The sequence below is a fragment of the Phalacrocorax aristotelis genome, unplaced genomic scaffold (genome assembly GCF_949628215.1).
Source record: "Phalacrocorax aristotelis unplaced genomic scaffold, bGulAri2.1 scaffold_65, whole genome shotgun sequence".
NCBI classification, from domain to species: Eukaryota; Metazoa; Chordata; class Aves; order Suliformes; family Phalacrocoracidae; genus Phalacrocorax; species Phalacrocorax aristotelis.
In genome coordinates, this window is record NW_027441092.1 from 388,606 (window position 1) to 402,027 (window position 13,422).

The 13,422-nt window shown below is 54.5% G+C and overlaps 1 long non-coding RNA gene across 2 annotated transcripts; it reads right to left on the reverse strand.

Moving 5' to 3' along the window:
• Positions 1-273: 273 nt before the first annotated feature.
• LOC142050860 (uncharacterized) lies at positions 274-8,635 on the reverse strand. Of its 2 annotated transcripts, XR_012658168.1 has the most exons (5): positions 8,576-8,635; positions 8,382-8,485; positions 6,330-6,436; positions 1,331-3,062; positions 274-1,130 (listed from the first exon to the last, which is right to left on the reverse strand). It is a non-coding gene; the product is annotated as an uncharacterized LOC142050860 (long non-coding RNA). The 2 variants fall into 2 exon arrangements; XR_012658167.1 differs by lacking the exons at positions 8,382-8,485; positions 8,576-8,635 and having other exon boundaries at positions 6,330-6,734.
• Positions 8,636-13,422: the final 4,787 nt, after the last annotated feature.

Sequence of the window (13,422 nt, forward strand, 5' to 3'; positions counted from 1 at the left end):
GAATATCTCTTTACACATACCTGTTTAGACTTCCATATTAACACGTACATAAAACAGCTATTTAGGCTAGCTATCTGCTTACTTACCCTTTGACACTTCAATCTTTTTCGACTTCTCTATTTAGACATCTACTTACAGTTATACCTCGGCTTATTTCACTCTATATAACCTCTATTTAGATTACACATCTACTTAGACTATGTAACACACACTAAGCGTAGATGCTCGCTCTAGTCAGACTTTCTTCTGCTTTGAATTCCTTCATCTATCCTTTTCACTTTAAACTCCTTTATTTTTTGATCTAGATATATAGACGGTCGAGTTACTTTTGTGTTTTAAAACCCTGCATCTCGATGCAGAATTTTTGTATCCCGAAATCCGTTATATAATATAGGAGAGATAAGTTCTTATCTCAAAATCCCTTTATGCATCTATAAATTAATATTACACATGTCAATATATATAAGAGGTTTTTGTAATAGCCCCCCTGAATTTTCAGGCATTTTGGGGCTGTAACCCCCCTTTTTGGGGGGGAACCCCTACATGACGCCCCCACTCACCTGTTCCTCTGACGCATTATCAGCTCCCCCAGTGACACCGGGGCACCCCACATGACATCATCACACCCCCCCCAGGACTCCCCCAATTTTATTCACCCCCAAGAAGGGCACTAAACAAGGGAACCTGCTCCAACCTGCAGCTCATTACTTTAATAGTGCCATTTACAAAGGTACACGCACACCCCTCCCACACCCCCCAGAAAAGGGGGAGCTCTGCTAAAATCTAAAAGGTGGGGCAGCCCCCCAAACAGCTGCAGCCCCCCCAGCCCCTGTCCGCAGGCTGGCGGCTGCCCCACGGCAGAGCAGGAGCGTGCCAGAGGACGGTGTCACGTCTCTCTCGGGCTCCGCTCGGACATGTTCCCGCACTGGGACGGGCTCCCCGGGGTGACAAACAGCCCCGGTCCCTGGGGGCCCCGACTCTCCCCACCGGGCAGCCCTCGCGGCCGCACCTGCGGGGCACCCGCTGGAGACAGAGCCAGGAGCCTCCAGGCCGAGGGATGGCCCCTTACCTTCACCACGCTTAACGACCGGCAGGCATCTCTTGAGCATCACGAGACACTTAGACGACATCTGAAAAACAGAAATCCCAAACTATATTTCAGCACGTTAATAAAATAGCACAGAAGAAAATGGAGGAGCTCAGTCAGCATAAGGGGTAGGAAGGAAATTGAGCCGCAGCAAGATTCCAGGCAAACGGGTCACGTCAAAACACAACACATCCTTTAAAAGCTAGAGCGATTGGAACGCTTGAAAACGGTATTAAGACTAACCGATACCATTTTGAACAGATCCTTCGCGTAACACTGAACGCTCTGGCTGGTGCTGGAAAACGTCTCATCCCTTCCTTACGGCACCGCTGCGGGGAGATAACCCCGTGAGGCTGCGGGGCAAAGTTGTACCGGAACCGGAACCTCCGCTTACAGACCCACCGCAGCAGCTACAGCCCTCGCCCTGCCGCCGCACGTCTTGCTGCCTGGCTCCACGAAGCCTGAAGTGAAGCGTGTCAAACTTGAAAGAGTAACGTAAAAAATTAAGAATAAATCTCAGTAATTCACTTTGTGCTGAGAAGGCGGGCGCGTGTTTACGCGCATCCAATATGAGCGTCTAGGCTCTAAAAGCTTTCCATTTTCCTTCTGCGTTCATTCAACTCGCACAGCCGTTCACGCCCGCCATAAGATTATCTATCTCCAAAATACACAGCAGCAACGTGACTGGGGGGTTTTGGCGTGTTACGGAGTCGGGAGGGACGTCCGCCCGGCTGCCCCGCCCAAGAGATGCTGCTGAACTGCCAGGGAAACGCGCGTCGAAAGCGAGACTGAAATAAAGTACTTAAGAGCGCTCCCTCAAAATACCGGCAGGAAACACCCCCCCACAACATTCAGTCGCCCCTCATTAAATATTCACAACAAATACCTACCTGCTTAAGTACACCTAACAAATCGTACCCTACATCTGCTTGGCAGTTACAGCTGAAAGAGCGCAAGTCACGTCGTAAATCAGACGATGTTAGCTTTTTTTTAAACTTTCATTTATGACAGAAGAATCGGTGAGTGAAGAGATCCCCGATACAGTTTTACTTTTTTTGGGGGGGGGGAAAAAATAATACCACAACAAAAAACCACACAAATCAAATCCCCAGTGTTGCAATACACGGGGCTACCAAGAAGGACCGGCAGACCTGCTAACGCGTTCGGCTGTACCGAAGCATGCAGGGGAACCGCATTTTATGGTATCTCGACTGTTACAACTGAGAACCCAAGCACTACCAATGCCATCAACCTTTGGAGTATGTGCTGTGCTTGGATCTCCGCAAGGACCATGGATTTTTTTGTCTTTAAAAAAAAGCAATACTTTGCAAGTCTCGTGCTGATGAGTTCTGCTGACAAAGACACTGTCTCTAAGATGCACTCTGATGGCAAGTTCATAGAATGCAACCTCACTGAATAAGAAATATCTCAATTTTTCAAAATCTCTTCCTAACAAAAGTCACACTGTGGGGCTTTCAGATGGGTCAGATTATGAATCCTTTCACAACAAGAAACACACCAGCTAACCAGGATATTCTTGCAGTGGCCAGGTGCCTCTTCATCATGTAAAAAAGGAAAAAACCCAGAGCCAGCAATAAGTATCACACAGGTCAACACAGATCTCTTCCAGAGCACCCCCCTCATCAAAACGAACATGCCCATCGGCTCACCTGCTCTGCACAGATTCCAGCATCACACCCCGCTTCCGTCATCGCTTGTGGCACCAAACGTATCAACACACAGTAAACTACCGTTACGCTCGTGAGAAATCACCGCCCCGTGACTTCCTCATTACTACCCAGCTCACTTCTAATGCTCATACGCCGTTCCAAAGACGGCCCACGTGTTACCTACAAAACTGAAGAGCTCGACGACGGACCACAGCATTCTCTGGTCTTAGATGCTGGCCGCTGCCCCACCTTCTCAGACCTCTCATAGGCGTGCGGCAGCAGCACTCCGAGCCTGCCAGCGGCACCTGCAAAAAGCCAAGCGAAAAGGCACCTCCTGAGATGCTGCCCGATGCCACAGCCTGCCCGCACCGATCCCCGTCTCGCACCCCTTTCCCTCGACAGCCTCCCACCCGGCCTACGTCACTTGCAGCTGAACACGGCACCTCGCCCGCCGTCCGTAACACCCAAACGACACGCGTTGCTTATAACTTCACCAGCAACACAACACCTCAGAAAAGAGCTGCTACTTCAGCCCACCAATCACCACTCGCCTTGCTCGACTTGCCTCCTTTGCTCATTGCTACGCTACTTCAAAACCAAAACAAAAGACAAACGCAAGGAGCAATGGAGTCACAGAGGCATCGGTCACATCTTCCCTCTATATACACCACGCACCGACTCACCCGCTTACATCGGTCCCCTCAGTTCCCCTCCGTCGCCCTGCACGACTCGTCCCTCGGCATCTCCAAAACCAATACGAAACAAGTCGCCTGGTTGCACAGCAGTACCTTAACTGTTCCTGAACACCGACTATAACCTGCCATTAAAAACAAACATATGACATCAAACATGAAGCCCTACGCACGTACAAGCTTGAACGCCCTGCAGAGGTAATCTGCTCAGCTGAACTCTAGCTGCCTCTCCCAGATAGCCACGGTCACGGCCTCCGAGCCCACAAAACGTCACGGTGATTACGGTCCTTGCCTGCTGAGGAGGGCCACTCCATCCGAGATGACGGTACCACCTTTCCCCCAACAGCCTTAGCATAGCAACAGATGAACCCTAAGCTCTCATCGCTGTGCCACCTACCCGACTCTACACGGCCAGCAAGGCGGCTCCGAGCCAAACTCACAAAACGCACACACCAACGCTATGAGAAACACTACAAACTGCGCGCCTCCGAGACGAGAGAACGCTCTCGGCAAACACAGAGACAACTGGACGGAAGAGCTCGTCCAGCAACAAGACCTGCAGAACCCTGACAGGGATGCAAGGAGGCCCTAACGAGATCCAAAATGATTAGAAGAGCGTCAGGGCCCGTGACAAGAAGTTCCTCTCAAAACTGAGAGGGAGGAGGCACAAGAAGCCCAGCTACAAGACCTAAGAACGTAAGGATGCAGGGAAGAAATCACGCTCCCTGAAAACAGACAGCGACAGAGCAGAGCTGCTCACGCATCTGGGAACGACGCCGCAGACGACAACTGCCCAGAAACTCCTCAAACGTCAGAGCGATCCACGCTTTAAACTGTAACGCAAAAAGAAGCACCCGATGGGCGCCGGCCCCACAATTAGAACCTTGCCAGCCCCTAGGGATAGCGCTGTGCTCCTGAGAGCAAAGAGAACAAAGTCACCAGCCCCATGCGCCCCCTCACTGCGACCCAGCTCGCCTGAAATGCTCCTCAAATAGCCTTCGGTCGCATCTTCCCTTTAATCCCGCACACGGACCCGCTGCCTTAGTGTGCTCTACTCAGCTCTGCTCCATCACCCTGCACAGCTCCATCTTCATCCTCTGCAAGAACAGCATGATAGAACAAGTCACCTGGACGCACAGCAACAGCTTAACCATTCCACAGGTCTTGCTTCCACGTAGGAATACCATCTAGAGCCCAACTACTGCATGCCATTAAAGGAAATACCTTCAATCAAATGTTAAGCCCCACGCACGTACAAGCTTGAACAGCTGAGAGGTGCCCTCTGCTCAGCTAGCACTCTAGCTGCCTCTCCCAGGCAGCTACGGTCATCCCCTCGGCACCCACAAAACACCCCGGAAATTACCATCCTCGCCCGCTGCCAACGGCCACTCGCTCCGACGAGGGTTGTACGGGCGTTGCCAAAACAGTCTACGCATATTAACATTAACCATATACTCTTATTGCTATTCTTTCCTCCGCTCTACCATTGCTACACCCCCAGGCGGAGCAGCTCTGACACAGGCATCGACGTGCACGGACCGACACCGCTCACAAATACTACAAGCGACGCGATCGAGGCACCTAAGAAAACTCTCACCGAGACGACGGACTTCCGGCCCAGAGATGCCACCGGGCGAGAAGATCTATACGGCAGCGAGGAAGAAGCTATAGCATCCGCAGAGAAGTCACCTACCATCATCACCTGCAATAAAACCATATACCCACAACTAGGACGACGTACGAGCGACAAGCCACTCTTAAAGACCTCAGAACGTACAGGTGCAGGGAACAGGTCCCAGAAAAGGGCTCTGCGTATTCAGACTGCTCCTCAGCAGCAGTATCGAGGCCGCCTTAATCACCGCTGCAAAAAGATGACCTTCTATAAAGGTCTAATATTTCAGACACAAGACAAATCTATGCAGTAGACTTAAAATGCGAGAAAGGAAGCTCTCGGTTACCATTATGCCGATGAGCCAGGGCTTGCAAAACCCTCAATATTGCTACCTAGGTGCCTGCTCAGCACGGAGAACAACAGACACATCGAGACCCGAGTACAGTAAGGAACAAAGACAGACTACAAAATCCACACAACAGCACAAGCACAGGCAGGAACTCCCCTGCCTGGCAGATGCTTCTGTTTTGCAGAAAGGACACCACAACCTCTCTCGGCCCAAACGTGTCCGGTCTCTGAACGGTACCCTCCGCTGATTTTACAACCCCTGCCCGCCCCACCTGCGCTTCCCCCAACCGACCGGCCACCCGCACAAAGACCGCATCGGCCCCTCAGCTTCCCTTCCAAATCTGGGGGCTCAAAAGCCATCCTTTAAAAAGGCCACACAGGCTACGTAGGATGGGGCTGCGGTCACACGGATACTCTTCATCTCCAAACGTGCGGTGCCATCACTCAGCATCGCACCACTCAACGCCGGCCACTTCCGCAACAACAGCCTCCTCGGAAGCGCCGTGAACTTCCGCTCCCCCACGCTCTAATGAGGCTGGATGTCGTGGCCGCCGCCACCTACGGTGCCTAGAGAACCAGAGAGACAAGGCGACCCCTGCGCCTGGAAGCGGCCGCCCGCTCACAAACAATTCCACACCTCAAAAATAACAGCTGCTACGGCTCCCTGTTCATCGCTCACCTTGCCCAACGAGCTCGGGGCAGACATCCCGCTTTGCATATAGTTTTGTGAGTCCCTTCATTAACTAGTCACATAGGTGCTCGCACTGCACGACCCCTCCGTTGTCACGTGCTGACCTACCTTCTCACGATGCTCTGTTCGCCCCCTCCCTTCCGTGTCCGGCTCCCTACCGCGCATCTGCACCAACAGCCACATTCCAGACTCATCCTTTCCCCTACCGTGCCAACACGGCTCCGCTCACCTCCCAATCCGTGCCTCCCGGGTCAGTGGCCACGTCAGGTGCCTGCTCGCATTCTCGGTCCGTCCCCGATGGCTGGGGAACCGTCACCTTCAATGCCGGGCCCACTTCTGGGGAAATACGGAGAGGCACACAGATGTTGGACACTGCTTTCCAAAATCAAGAGCTCACCACGCAAAACAAACTAACAAATCCTTTTGACCGACTTGTTCGGCAACACAGAGACCCCAAAGGCAGAAATCCCAGACGAGTGACCTCACAGCCCGCCCCGTCACAGCACACGACGCCATCTGCTCGCCTTTGCCGTCACGCCTCGCTCGACTGTCCTGCTTAACCCTCGACCTGTTACTTAAACTGCAAGAAAAAGTCAAACCACGCAACACACAAAAATCACAGTTCGTGTCAGATGACTCAAGCGCAGGCGGACACTGATAGGCCAAACACCAAAAGCAGTATGGGAAGCAAACAGGCGTGGCTGGTGTAGCGACACACTCTCCTTTTGTAGGTAACTCACTCCTGAGCGACTCCATGAACAGCCGCGTGGAGAACCTCTCGGCAGACAGCACGCTCGAGTGGCCGCGCTGACACAACTTGCACAACGCACAGGCAAAACTGGTGGAAAAAATATAAGGTTCTACCTTCAGTCAAGTCAAAATTCCTGGAAAACAAGACAAAACAAACAAAAAACCTACCACACACAAAAAAACCCAACAAACCACAAACAAAAAAACCCAGACAAAACCATAACACCCCCACAAAACCAAATAATCCAAAACACACTATTAGACCATCTTGCTACCCCTGAACACCCAACAAAAACTTACTGACCCAAGGGAAAACAAAAGCTCGTACAAGTGTACTTCCTAATATATATCTGCTGCTCAACTTTGACTGCTCCTTAATCTCTTACCTCAACCAGAAACCTCCCCATCTCTGAATGTCAAAACACACCTACCCAAAGAGCTTAGACAGCTCAAAACCTGCAACCAACTCAAGGAACAGTACCAGAGAAGCCCAGGAGCAGAATGAGCCTCCCGAAAAAAGGCTGGGGCTCATCTACCCCAGCGGAATGGCAAAGCAGAACGAAATCTTTTAAGAACCCCTTCTCAAAAAATATCTCTGGTTATAAAGTAAATCATTTATTGTAAAGCCATCAACCATTCGGAGTCACCTCAACGCTCTCTCTCGCTCAGTCCCTTAACAGAACTAGATCAGTCTCAAAGGACAAAAAACACGAAAAGAAACGTGGAAATACACAAGCGTATCGGGAACCGTATGAAGCAGCTAAATTAACACCTCAGTAGCTGGGGCAAAACTAAATTGTAAAGGACAACAAAAAAACACCCCAGGAGACACATGGATTAAAACAGATGAAGGCTCTCTCTTCTCGCAGAAGCTCAAGAAGAGACCTGAGCCAACGGTACACAGCTCTGGGGTATCGGATACCGAAAAGAAACATACTCGAGACAGAAAACAGACTGCTGCGGAGCACAAAGGTGGCTTTGGCAAAGGTTCTGCCGGGACAAGAGTCACAGTTACAGGGAACGGACAGCGGCCGGCAGGGGAAACGCCGTCGGCGTGGAGGGGCCAGCGGGGGAAATGCCGCCCTCAGCTAACGCTGCGCTATCAAGCCTTAAGCGAAAACTGCAGAGTAGTTACAGGAGACGGGCATAAGATGGATGCTGAATATCACTTGATGGTCACAAAATCTCATGGGGATGGGCACCACGTAGCCTCACGGACACCCCTTAGACCCAAACGCTTAACGAAAGACGCTTCTTGCCAAAACACAAGCTCGACGAGGAAAAGCCAAAGCTGATGCGGGGGCAACTACTAAAATCTCAGTACGTGAGCAGGCATTACTTAAGATGGTGCGGTGGTTCTGCTGGGTCCGTCCAACCTGAGCAACGGGTTCTAACGCCTGTCCAGCAGCGTCCATGATCTCTCTCACGGCCTCCCACATCAGAAACCTCCCCTGCCCAGGACCGCGTTTTGCATGTTCCACCCCTCCCCATCCCCGCAATGAAAATCAAACACAACAAATAAGCAGTCTACTTCATCTTCTTGGCCTCCAAAAGAAGCTTCCTTCCTCTGCTGAGCGTCGACACCAACATCCTCGTGCCGTTCCTCAAAAGCAAGCTGGTCCTCGGGTGCCCGTACTGCCAAAAGAAGACAAAACGATTATGCTCTTATAACGAGCTCCATCATCCTCTCCTCCTTCAGGAAATCGAGTCCCGATTGCTACATACCAGAAGTTTGTGCAGTAGATGGCCGAGGCCAGCCCCGTAAATGAAGCACTCTGTGACCCTGCTTTCTCTTTTGGCCACAGCACCCGCCACTGGGGAGCCCCAAACCCCTTCGTGACTCCCTACGAAAACCAGATACAACTAGTTCAAAACATCTGGCAGGTGAGAGATGACCGACAAACACGTACAGCCCACCTTACCCTCAAACCAGCCAGAGAGCTGACTTCCTCCCCCACTGAACTCTCATCTTCGACAAATTCACCAAACAGAACAATGTTTACACTGAACAGAACAAAACCCTTACCCTCTGACACTCTGAAACGGGTTTGTGCACCCACAAAATATATATATTCATGCTACCGACCCACGTACCACACTTCCTCAGGGTCAGCCCCACAAAGACAGGAGAACGCCCAATGCTCTCTCCATGGATACCCCGATGCTCCGCTCCCTTCTTTGCTGCTCCTGTCACGGGAAAACGCTGGGAATAAAAAAAGGTTCAGAGAAGCAAAACAATAAACAATAGGGAGAGGGACCAGCGCAAAGGAATAGAGAGAGGAAGAGACGAACAGGAAGGACAGACAACCCCATCCTGAGCACAGCCTCTGGGAGAGGGAAAGAGGAAACAGCAACCGTTATTACCGCAGATCAACCCTGACCAAAGCCTCCTTCCACAGGGGCTTCTGGACACACCGCTCCTTCCCCGCGCTACTGCTACGGGCCCCTGCGCCGAGGGGGAATCCAGTGCAGGCAGAGAGAGGCAGAGAAAAGTAGCCACAGGCTACAGGACAGAGAGAGGGAGGACTGAAAAGACAGGGAGGCAGGGAGCCACTCAGAGCGAGATGGAGAAAGAAGGTGCGGGGGGGTGCAAAAAAAAAAAAAAAAAAAAAACAAACAAAAAAAAATTTTGCAGCAGGTAAGGAAAGAGACGGGGCCGGGGGAGAGACAGGGAGGGCCCAGGACGCACAAGAGAGGCAACGGGGCCCCAGTGGCCCAGGACTCACCGCGACTCTCGCTCTCAGCGCTGCTGGCACAATTTAGCCGTTCACATGCTTCTTTCCCCTCCTCTCCTCCCTGCCTCTTCTGCAGCTCCAGACTCTAGGCCGACCTCCACCTAAAGAGGATACGTGGGTGTCTTACCGCTCTTACGAGATGAGGCTTCCTCGGCACGTAGCCTAGCTCGCTCGTGCACTACACGCCCGTACCCAACTCCGGGTTACGCGTACGGACCCTGCGGTGCACGTTGGTGGCCTGGCCCGCTGCGGACTATGAAGGGGGATCCTTCCTCCCTCACCTGCAGGGACAGGCTCTCTCTTGCCTGCAGCAGGAAGGCAGCTGGCAGCCAGAGCGCCTTCAGTTTCTTCTGCTTTACCTTTCGTTGGCGTCTCCAGCTTCAGCCGAGGCAGCTCCTCTCCACAGCCGGGAAGGGCTCTGTGTGTCCCTTTTCGCCCCGGCGCCGCGAGGATGGCAAAGCCGGGCAGAGAGAAGCCACGCAAGCCTGAGACGGCCGCAGTCGACGGCGTCCCCGGGGGAAGGACAGACAACCACGTCCTCAGCACGGTCTCTGGGAGAGGGAAAGAAGAAACAGCGACCGTCATTACCGTCGATCGACCCTGACCAAAGCCCCTCCTTGCGCAGGGGCTTCTGGACACAGCGCCCCTTCCCCGCGCTACTGCTACGGGCCCCTGCGCCGAGGGGGAATCCAGTGCGCTTGAGGGCCGGCTCGCTGCCTTCACGACAGGGCCTGGGGGCGGCCAAGGGCTACGCAGCACGCTTCAGGGGAGGTGCCGGGGCTGGGGGCAGGCGCACGGGGCAAGGGGGGGGCAAGGGGAGGCTGAGCGGGAGGCTGAGTGGGAGCTCCGGCGAGCCGGGGAGGCGGCCATCATCTGCGCCCTGGGCAGGGGGAAAAGGTCCTCCTCCTTTCCCTCTTCCCTTCTGTCAGCTCCCGGGGAACTCACCGCTTCTCGGGGAGCGGCCGCACCCGCAAGCCCCCAGAAATCAACATGAATCCAACCCCAAAAATACACCGCGCCTACCGTACGCGGCACGGCCGCCCGGCACCCGAGCGCCGGAAGACCGCGCCTCCCGCCACGCCCCGGCGAACCACGTGACAGGGCCGGCAGCCACTGCGCCAGGACTACACCTCCCGGCATGCTCTGCGCCACAACACGGCCGCCCGGCAGCCGCGCGCCGCAAGGACTACACCTCCCGGCACGCTCTGCGCCACAACACGGCCGCCCGGCAGCCGCGCGCCGCAAGGACTACACCTCCCGGCACGCTCTGCGCCACAACACGGCCGCCCGGCAGCCGCGCGCCGCAAGGACTACACCTCCCGGCACGCTCTGCGGCACAACATGGCCGCACGGCCAGCCTCCAGGCGCACCACCACAGCTCCCGGCACGCCGCCAGCCCGCCCTCCCCGCTCTCGGACCCTGCGGGCCACCGTCCCTCCCGCCGATGCACCCGGAAGCCCCACCGAGCCCCTCAGCACAGCCTCGCTCTCCCCACCGCCCGCTCCGACCCAGCGCTGCCCCGCCGCAGCCCTCCTCGGGGCTTGACCCGGGACGCAGCGCTCCACCACCCAGCCCCCGCTCACCTCCTCCCTCGCTACAGTCGCAGCCCACTGACGCTCGGCCACAGCTCCGCTCCGCCCTCGGCTCACACTGGCCCCCCGGAGCCGGGCACCACCCCTTTTCCAGGGAGGAGCCGGCACCATCAGCCCCACCGCCTGCACCTGGGGCTCCTCCATCCAGACCCCGCCATCAGCTGAGGCACAGCAGCAACGGGGGGCCCCCTCCCCTCACCCCCACAGTGCACCACCTCCTCCCCTGGGCTCCATCACAGCCCCTTGCCCCACGCAAAGGCAGCGCAAACGCAGCCCTGAGGGCAAACGAGAGGGCAGGTGTTTGTGCAGGCGCGCACGTAACAAGTCCCAGGAGCCATTCGTGGGTCAGGGTCCCCAACGCTCCCCCTGCCCCAAGGCCACCTCGGCCGCCGTTGCCGCAGCCGCACGGAGCTGGTGTTGGCTGCGATAGTGCTCATTTTCTCCACAGTAGCTAGGAAGGGATACGTTTTGGATTTATGCTCAAAACACCGTTAATAATGTAGAGATGTTTTGGTTCTTGCTGAGCACTGCTTCCACAGTCAGGGCCTCTTCTGGTTCTCTCAGTGCCCCACCAGCAAGTAGGCTGGGAGAGGACACAGCTGGGAAAGCTTTCCCAGCTAACTGACCAAAGGGATATTCCATACCATTTGACATCACACTCAGCACACGCAGCTGGGGGAAGAAGGGGGAGTCCTTGGGGGCTACGGCATTTCTCTTCCTAAGTAACCGTTACACATGACAGAGCCCTGCTTTCCCAGAGGTGGCTCAACACCTGCCCGCCGAAAAGGAGGAGTGAATTAATTCCTTGCTTTGCTTCCACGCACAGCTTTTGCTTTACCTATTAAACAGCCTTGATCTCAACCCATGATTTTTCTCACTCTTACCCTTCCAGCTCTCTCCCCCAGCCCACTGAGGGTGGAGCGAGCAAGCAGCTCCCTGGTGCAGAGTTGCCAGCTGGGGCTAAGCCACGGCACGCGCTTGTCCCGGTTTGGCAGGGAACGGACCGTCCGTCGCCTGGCTCCTGGGGCGACGGGCTGCTGGGCAGAGGGGGAGGCCACCAAAGGTGAGGAGCAGGGCACGGGACAGTAGGAAGAGAGAAGAGAAGAGCGGCATCCGGCTGGACGGGCGGGGGGGACGTGTGTGCGTGTAGTGAGAAGGCACGAGGCAGGGAACAGGATGGCCAGAGAAGGACAGGGAGCCTGACGGAGGTGGAGATAAAAGCAGCAGAGAGAGGGGAAGAGAGGCAGCAGAAAGAGGGAAGAGCAGGACACAGACCAACAAAGAAGGAAGAGGAGCAGGCTGGAGACGCACAAAGAACCTGGGGCAGGCAGCACGACAGCGAGGGAGGAAAGAAGAATAGGGGCAGGAAGCTGGACCGAGCGCGATGGAGAAAGACAAGATAAGCGACAAGAACAGGGCAGAAAGGGAAGAATGAAGCCACGGGGACAGGGAGCCGAGACAGCCAACGACGGAGGGAAGGGGCCGGGGAGGGAACACCACAAAACAAACCACGGGGCTACGTGGTACAGAGCATGAGAAGGCAGAGAATTAACAATTAGGGACAGGGAGCCAGAAAAACAACAACAAAACAACACCCAAAACAAAGGGAGATGGGGAGCAAAAGGAATCGCAATGCGTACAGAAAGAAGAGAGAAACAATTCTAAAAGAGGGTCACGGGGAAGCCAGAGACAGCAAGATGGAGAAAGGACAAAAGCTACAGGCTACAGGGCAGAGAGGGAAGAATTAATGGATAGACACAGAGAGCTGGGCAGAAAGAGGTGGAGAAAGGCTGACGATCACACGGCCAACAGGGAAGAGAGAAGAGAGGGAGGAATTTTAAAAACAGGGGCAAGAAGCCAGAGAGAGGGAGGGAGAGGCAACACTAAAATGGGGACAAGCCACAGGGCGGCGAGGAGGGAACCGATGAATAAGAACAGCAGACCAAAGAGAACACAACGTAGAATGGAAAAAAGGAACAGCGGCCCAACAGGGAAGGAGGAATTAAAGATCAGGCACTGGGAGGCAGACAGAGACAAACGAAGAAACAAGTGGAAAAAAAAAACAAAACCAAAAACACAACAACAGCAATGGGCTACAAAGACAGAGAGAGAGGGAAGAAAGAAAACATAGCAGCAAGGAGCTGGACAGAGAGAGATGAGGACAAACAAATAGCACGGGTCTACGTGACAGAGAACGTGGAATTAGAACACAGACAGAGGGAGCCGGACAGAGAGAGAGGCCGAG